This window comes from Alligator sinensis, unplaced genomic scaffold (genome assembly GCF_000455745.1).
Source record: "Alligator sinensis unplaced genomic scaffold, ASM45574v1 scaffold542_1, whole genome shotgun sequence".
Taxonomy (NCBI): domain Eukaryota; kingdom Metazoa; phylum Chordata; order Crocodylia; family Alligatoridae; genus Alligator; species Alligator sinensis.
The window spans coordinates 2,837,520-2,843,929 of NW_005841963.1; positions in this window are offsets into that span (position 1 = coordinate 2,837,520).

A 6,410-nucleotide genomic window follows, 5' to 3' on the forward strand; every position below is an offset into this window, starting at 1 on the left:
AAAAAAAAAAAGCTAAAAAGCCAGTTTCTGTCAAGTTCATTTAAATATCCAGCATTGGAAAGAAAATCATCATGAGCAATTCTTCAGAGGGAGACCTTTTGTTGTTGTTGTATTTTTTTTTTTTGAAGGCTAATAATTACTGAATCTTTCATGTCATCCCAGGAGTCTTATCCTGTTAGACGAAATATTGCATTTTCAAAGCACATTTCTTAGTCTAGAATTTCAATTGTTGGGATTAGCTATTGTAAAACTGTCTTCCTCCCTACGGGGTTGCTCCTGCTTTGTCCTGCTTGGCTGCATATGGGAGAGACGAAAAAAAATCACAACAGCTCTCAGAGATGCTTTGCCTTGATTATTATTCTCATAGAGGAGTACTGGTCCACCTTAGCATTGATTAAGAAGAATGCCTCTGCGAGGAGCACATTTCTGGAGATCCAGGAAAAGAAACACCCCATACTCAGGTATAAACAAAATTTTAGTTTTGCTTCAAGTGTTTTTGTTTTCTTTTTTTGTTGTCACATTGCAATCTATTTTTATTACTTTAAAAATGCATACTTTTAAGCACACATACAATGCAATTCTAGCAGTAGTCTGCATGCCAGCAGGAGGCTCTGGATAGGCAATATTTAAAAGAGCAGAGGTACTGTTTTTAACTACTATAGCTTGAGCAGTATAAAATGATGTCAGCTGAAGGTCATCAGCTGCTGTTGAGTTAGATGAGGTTCTTTCTTATTTTTTCCCTCCCTTCCTCCCTTTTACTGTTGTTGGATTGGAAGCTACTCCTTCAGTGTCGCCTCAAACTTTTGAATGCTTTAGGCAGAAATCTTTTAAATCTTAAAAGTACTAGCAATTGATTTAGCATTTCACAGCACTATTGTCAGTAAAGAATGCATGTGTACTCTCTACATTGTAATCCCCTGTGTGTGAAATTGGATCTGCTTCTAGTGTTACTTTTAATCCCCCTCCCTTTTTCATTCTTTTTTGGTATTGAATATAATGTGTAGTTTAATCACACTGTGTTTTGGGTTATATAAAGTAGGGGATTATGCTTTTGGTAAGTACATTTTCAGTCTCTTAGATGAACAGCTTAATAGTACACTTAAATAGGGTAAGTGCTAGTGAAATGCTAGTATGAAGGGTTCAAGGATGTTCTCCATTATCTTAAACAATAAGTATTCAAAGAGGAAACCCTTCTACATCACTATTTTAAAAACAGTTCTTTAGGCATATATTGCACTTCTGTGATTAAAGCATGGCTTCATGAGGTGTCTCACTTCACACAATGGTATTATTTTATGTCACTTCTAAATTAGAGCAGCATAGCCACTTCTGAATCTCTTAAAATGTTCCCTTTCTATGTGTAACTATCACTTTTTTCTTTGGAGATTAGCTCACATACTTTTGTTGTTGTTGTTTACTTCCTTACTTTGAACAAGCCACTAAATCTTTTTGTGTCTGTGTCTTCAACTGTGAAATGAGGCTAATACCTGACTACATCATGAGGGTAATGTGAACTTGTCAGTGTTTGCGCAGTGCTCTGGGGCTGTTCAGTTTTATGCATGATTATTTAAAATGGTTCCCAAGTGTATAAAAACTGCTTTAAATTTAATGACTAGCACTAATAGGTCTATAGCTGATTTTGCATGGTTGAAGGTGCAGAGGTGAGCATGGATAGGATGGGGGTAAAGTGTGTCAGGAGAAAAAAGCAAAATATGACTTAATGACTCAAAGTGCAGTAGTTATGAGGAGAGCTGCAAATTCCTGAGGTAGTTTCTCTTATACTTTCTAGTGTTATGTAGTTTTTCAGGTGACAACTTGATGTAGAAAAGTCAAGTACCATTGAGGATGAGATGGGTCAGGTATCTCTGTTATGAGATCCTATTTCCAATTTGTAATATACCAGGATAATATTGTTTGTTTTTAATAAATTAGAGAAATAAATGAACCAAAGTAACATTGAAATATTTTAGAAAAGCTCACCTGGAGCACGAAGGAGGTCAGGATATAAATCTGTGGTAACTTTGTTTGCTAGAGGGTGGTGGCCTGGAACATATATAGTCATCAATGAAATTGTAGTGTCATGGCAAACTGTACAGCAGGGGTCGGCAACATTTTTGGACAGAGTGCCAAGAACACCCGCGAACTCGGTTTGTAAGATGTTGGTGTGCCAGGGGTAGATGGTGGGGGAGCTGCAAGGGGCCTGGTTCTTGTTGTCCAGTGCAGCCTCTGCCGTCCGTCCCAAGGTGTGCGTGCTGAGCAAAATTGCCTTCACGTGCTGCACTCTGGCACCTGTGCCAGGGGTTGCCTACCCTTGTTGTACAGTATTCAATTACTAGACATAAAGAGAGACAGAATATCATATCTGCTCAGTCCACATATCCCGTGGTAGTGTCACTAGATGTAGGCTAGACCACTGACTCAACCTTTTGGCCCTGTAGGCCAGATGAGTGATGCGGGGCTGGTCCACAGGTTGGATTGGACTCTGCGCTGCCTCCGCATGCTGGAATTAGCTTAGTAATCAAATATTAGGTTCATGTCAGCTGTGAATCAAAGTCATTCATTCCTTTTAATCATCTCATTATCTGCAGGATAGAGAGATGTCCACAGTCAAAACCATTTCTCTTTCCATGCCCTCATGTACTTACGGTAAAATTGAAACCACTTTGATTTGGGAAAAATTAATATAAAGAAACTGTCTGGGTTTGTTCCACTATTAGGAACCAGACTGGGAGATGACTTCCTAATCGGCACAGCAGCACAAAGGGATCTTGGAGTCCTAGTTGACTCCAAGATGAACATGAGTCATCAATGTGACAAAGTGATCAGTAAAGCTAACCACACTTTATCATGTATTATCAGGTGCATCATGAACAGGTCTAGTGAAGTGATGATACTTCCGGTCTATGCAGCATTGGTAAGGCTGCAGTTGAAGTACTGCATCCAGTTTTGGGTGCTGCACTTCAAGAGGGATGTGGAAAACCTTGGGTCCAGAGGAGGGCTACTCGGATGGTTAGGGGCCTGCAGGTAAGGTCCTTTGAGGAGATATTGAGGGACCTAGATCTCTGCAGCCTCCGCAAGAGAAGGCTGAGAAGGGATCTAGTGGCCATCTACAAATTCATCAGCGGGAGCTGGGGGACAGCAAGGAATAGGAGATACTGTTTACCAGGGAAGCCCTTGGAGTTACTAGCAACAACAGCCACAAACTGACAGAGAGCAGATTCAGGTTAGACACCAGGAAGAACTTCTTCATGGTAAAGGTGACCAGAATCTGGAATGGGCTCCCAAGCAAGGTGGTGCTCTCTCTTGCCTTGGCAGTCTTTAAGAGGAGACTGGACAAGCACCTGGCTGGGGTCACCTGACCCCAGTGCTCTTTTTCCTGCCCAGGGAAAGGGGGTTGGACTCTATTTACTAAGGTTCCTTCCGACCCTAAACATCTATGAAATCTTTATTAAGAACCAAGCTTTGATGAATGTATTGAAGGAAGTACTACAGAATGGCAGTCATCTCACAAATCTTAGTTAGTTCATGCTAGAAGATACCATGGGATTTTAGGTAAACGTATTAACAAAGGGCTAGAAAATCTTTTTATTGAGACTCATAGTTTAAGGGTGTATTTGCATCTCTGTTGGGTTTTTGGAGATTCCAAATTTTGCATAGTAATTGTGATGTTTTCCTCTAGTGCAGTCCTTGCCACAGTCATTCATGCTAATTTCCAGACTTAATGCAAAGCTGCTCTTTCAAAGAATTAGACTGAGCTTCAACGTGCTTGGAGAAGTGGCAGAGACTGCCTGCTTTCCATTGAACTCTGCACTGTGTTGGTTTTCCGCTCACTTCTGGGTATAAATCTCATAGTTGATTTGCCTTTCTCCGTCCCTACAAATAGCCACTACAACGCAGCTCAGCTGACGTTGGTGAGTTTAGACTTAAGGTACTGCTGACAGGATGCTTTTAGCTGAGGGCCCATGCTTCTGCAAATTTTTTTTCTTCATTTCCCTTGTTGATCATTGGGACTCAGTAAACAAAGGGGCTTTGCACTCAGTTTTAGCTTTAGTTCTGTGGCGTAAATAATGGCAGCATTATCTAGTAGATAACATTTCTTAATCTTGTAGGTTTCTGCACTCAAGCCTTGATTTTGATCTTATCTTTAACTCTTAGAAAATAAATTAAGCACTTTATTAAATTACTGACTTTTGGGGAGATTTTCCTTCCTTTATGGGACTGTTGTTTATCCCAAGAAGAGTTCAAAGCTAAAAAAGAAACAGATTTACAAGGCAAATGTCCTTTACAGTTAAAGTCTCCCAATATGTCAGGCAAAAGAAACTTCTTTTATGATAAAGTGATTCTTTTATTACCTTCCTTTTCAGTTGTATTGAAATGAGGATTATAATCAGCGTTCTTCATAAACTAAAGATTTTTCAGTCCTAAAGAGTCGATTTAAAAACTTCCTGGAAGAGGCTTTCATAGTTTCATAGTTCAGGAGGGACCTGAACAGATCATCTAGCCTGACCCCCTGCCACAGGCAGGAATGAATGCTGGGTTCACAAGACCCCAGACAGGTGATCGTCCAACCTTCTCTTGAATTTGCTTTTCCTCCCTCAGTCAATTTTAAGGTATTTCCTGGTTAATACAGCATGAATTCTGGTAACTGGAGGACTCTTGCAGTTTTCATTACATTATTATTTTAATTGGGAAACAAGTGACATGCTGTATGTCATACCTAGGGGCAAAAACTGTGTTCAAGAAAGGAGAATCCACACAGGGACTTCGTTGCCTTTTTAGATTGGACTTTGGTTTGTACTTCAGAAGCATATTTGAATTATTTATATCTCAGATTTTAATGAGGCATAAGCTTTCATAGGCAATAGCCTACTTCATCAGATTTATCGCATCTGATGAAGTAGGCTATTGCCTATTAAAGTTTCTCAAACACTCTAAAGCAGTGAATCTCAGTGCAGGTCCTGTGAAATCCTTTTAAGGGTATTGTGGGGCGCTGTGCAATATTAGCACTGTTAAATATACAAACACCTACACATGATTTGGATCATAAACCCAGAGATTTCAAACAAGTGTCCAGAGTCAACAACCTTTCTGACCAGTTGTGGTCTTTCTCAGTTCATTGCAACAGAAGAATTACTCTCCTGTTTTTCTGTACTCAAAAAAGAGTTAAAGCTAGGAGCTGGCATTTTCGGAGGAGTTTATTGAGTCTAACAAGTTTGTGAACCATTGCTGTAAGGTTACACCTTGCCCTGCCTTCTGCGTGACTGTAGACTAACATGGCTAACTGCCACTCTTAAATTGTAATGGTAGGAATTAGTGGCCCACCAATGCCCTACAATTCTTATTACAATCAGGAATGTTCAACAGATGTATAAAGTTTGGAAATCACTTTGTAATATACAGTCTTAAAATGTATATATCTTCATTTGTGCTAGAGCAGGTGTTGGCAACACTTTGCAGCAGGGGGCCTCTTTAACGGACCTCAACTCTGAACGTGGGCTTGTTCCAATCCGACCAGAACTGCAGCTTCCATCACTGCTCCCCACCGCTTGGACAGAGCCCAGTAATTATGATGCTCATCTTATTACTATCAAAAGGATTTTAGTTTTCTTGGAGAAAGATGATATAGGAATATTAGTAATTAATTATGCCTGACTATACAAATTGATTGACTCCTGCCTTCTCTCCCCCACTCTTTCACACATAGATTAACATTCCAGTGGAAACATACTTGAAAAAAGGCTCTGCAGTGATGAAGAGGAACATGTTTAAACCAAACACAAATTTCCATTTGATGTTTTTGAGGACTCAAAGTTTTTAACCAGGTGCTTTTGTCAAGTGATGGTTTCTCTAGTTTCGATGAGTCATGGCTTGTATTCTTATTCTTATGTTGGAGGAAATTGCAGAAATATGGTTCTACTTTCATGAAGTCTGTGCCTACGTGTAAAAATATATGTTACTATATAGTCCTGAGTACAGGCAGTGTTAATTGTTGGTGCATTGGAAGCCAGATCCTTAATGGAAGAATTATGAATTTATCAAAGGTCATTCAGAAACGTTATTTGTGCACTCTTGCCAGTTGGAGACTAGTGCATGTTGTGTAACCTAAAAATGTCTTAACTCCTTGTCTTGTGTAGCTTAGGGAACAATTGCAAGCTTGAAACTTTGTTAATTGAGGTGGTATGAAGTGATAGATTATTCTTATCCACAGTTGAGGCTAGGCCCACTTTTCTTCTTTGTTCAGAATGATTTATTAACTATGGATTTCTAAAGTGGTTTTTAAAAGATGCAGGAAGGAAGGCATCATTATTGTTGCCATATACTATTAGGAGTTGATATTCTTCAGGTTTTGAAATCTCATTCTTAGAAATGCAATAATGACACAAAACAGCATTAATTAAAATGGGAAAGAG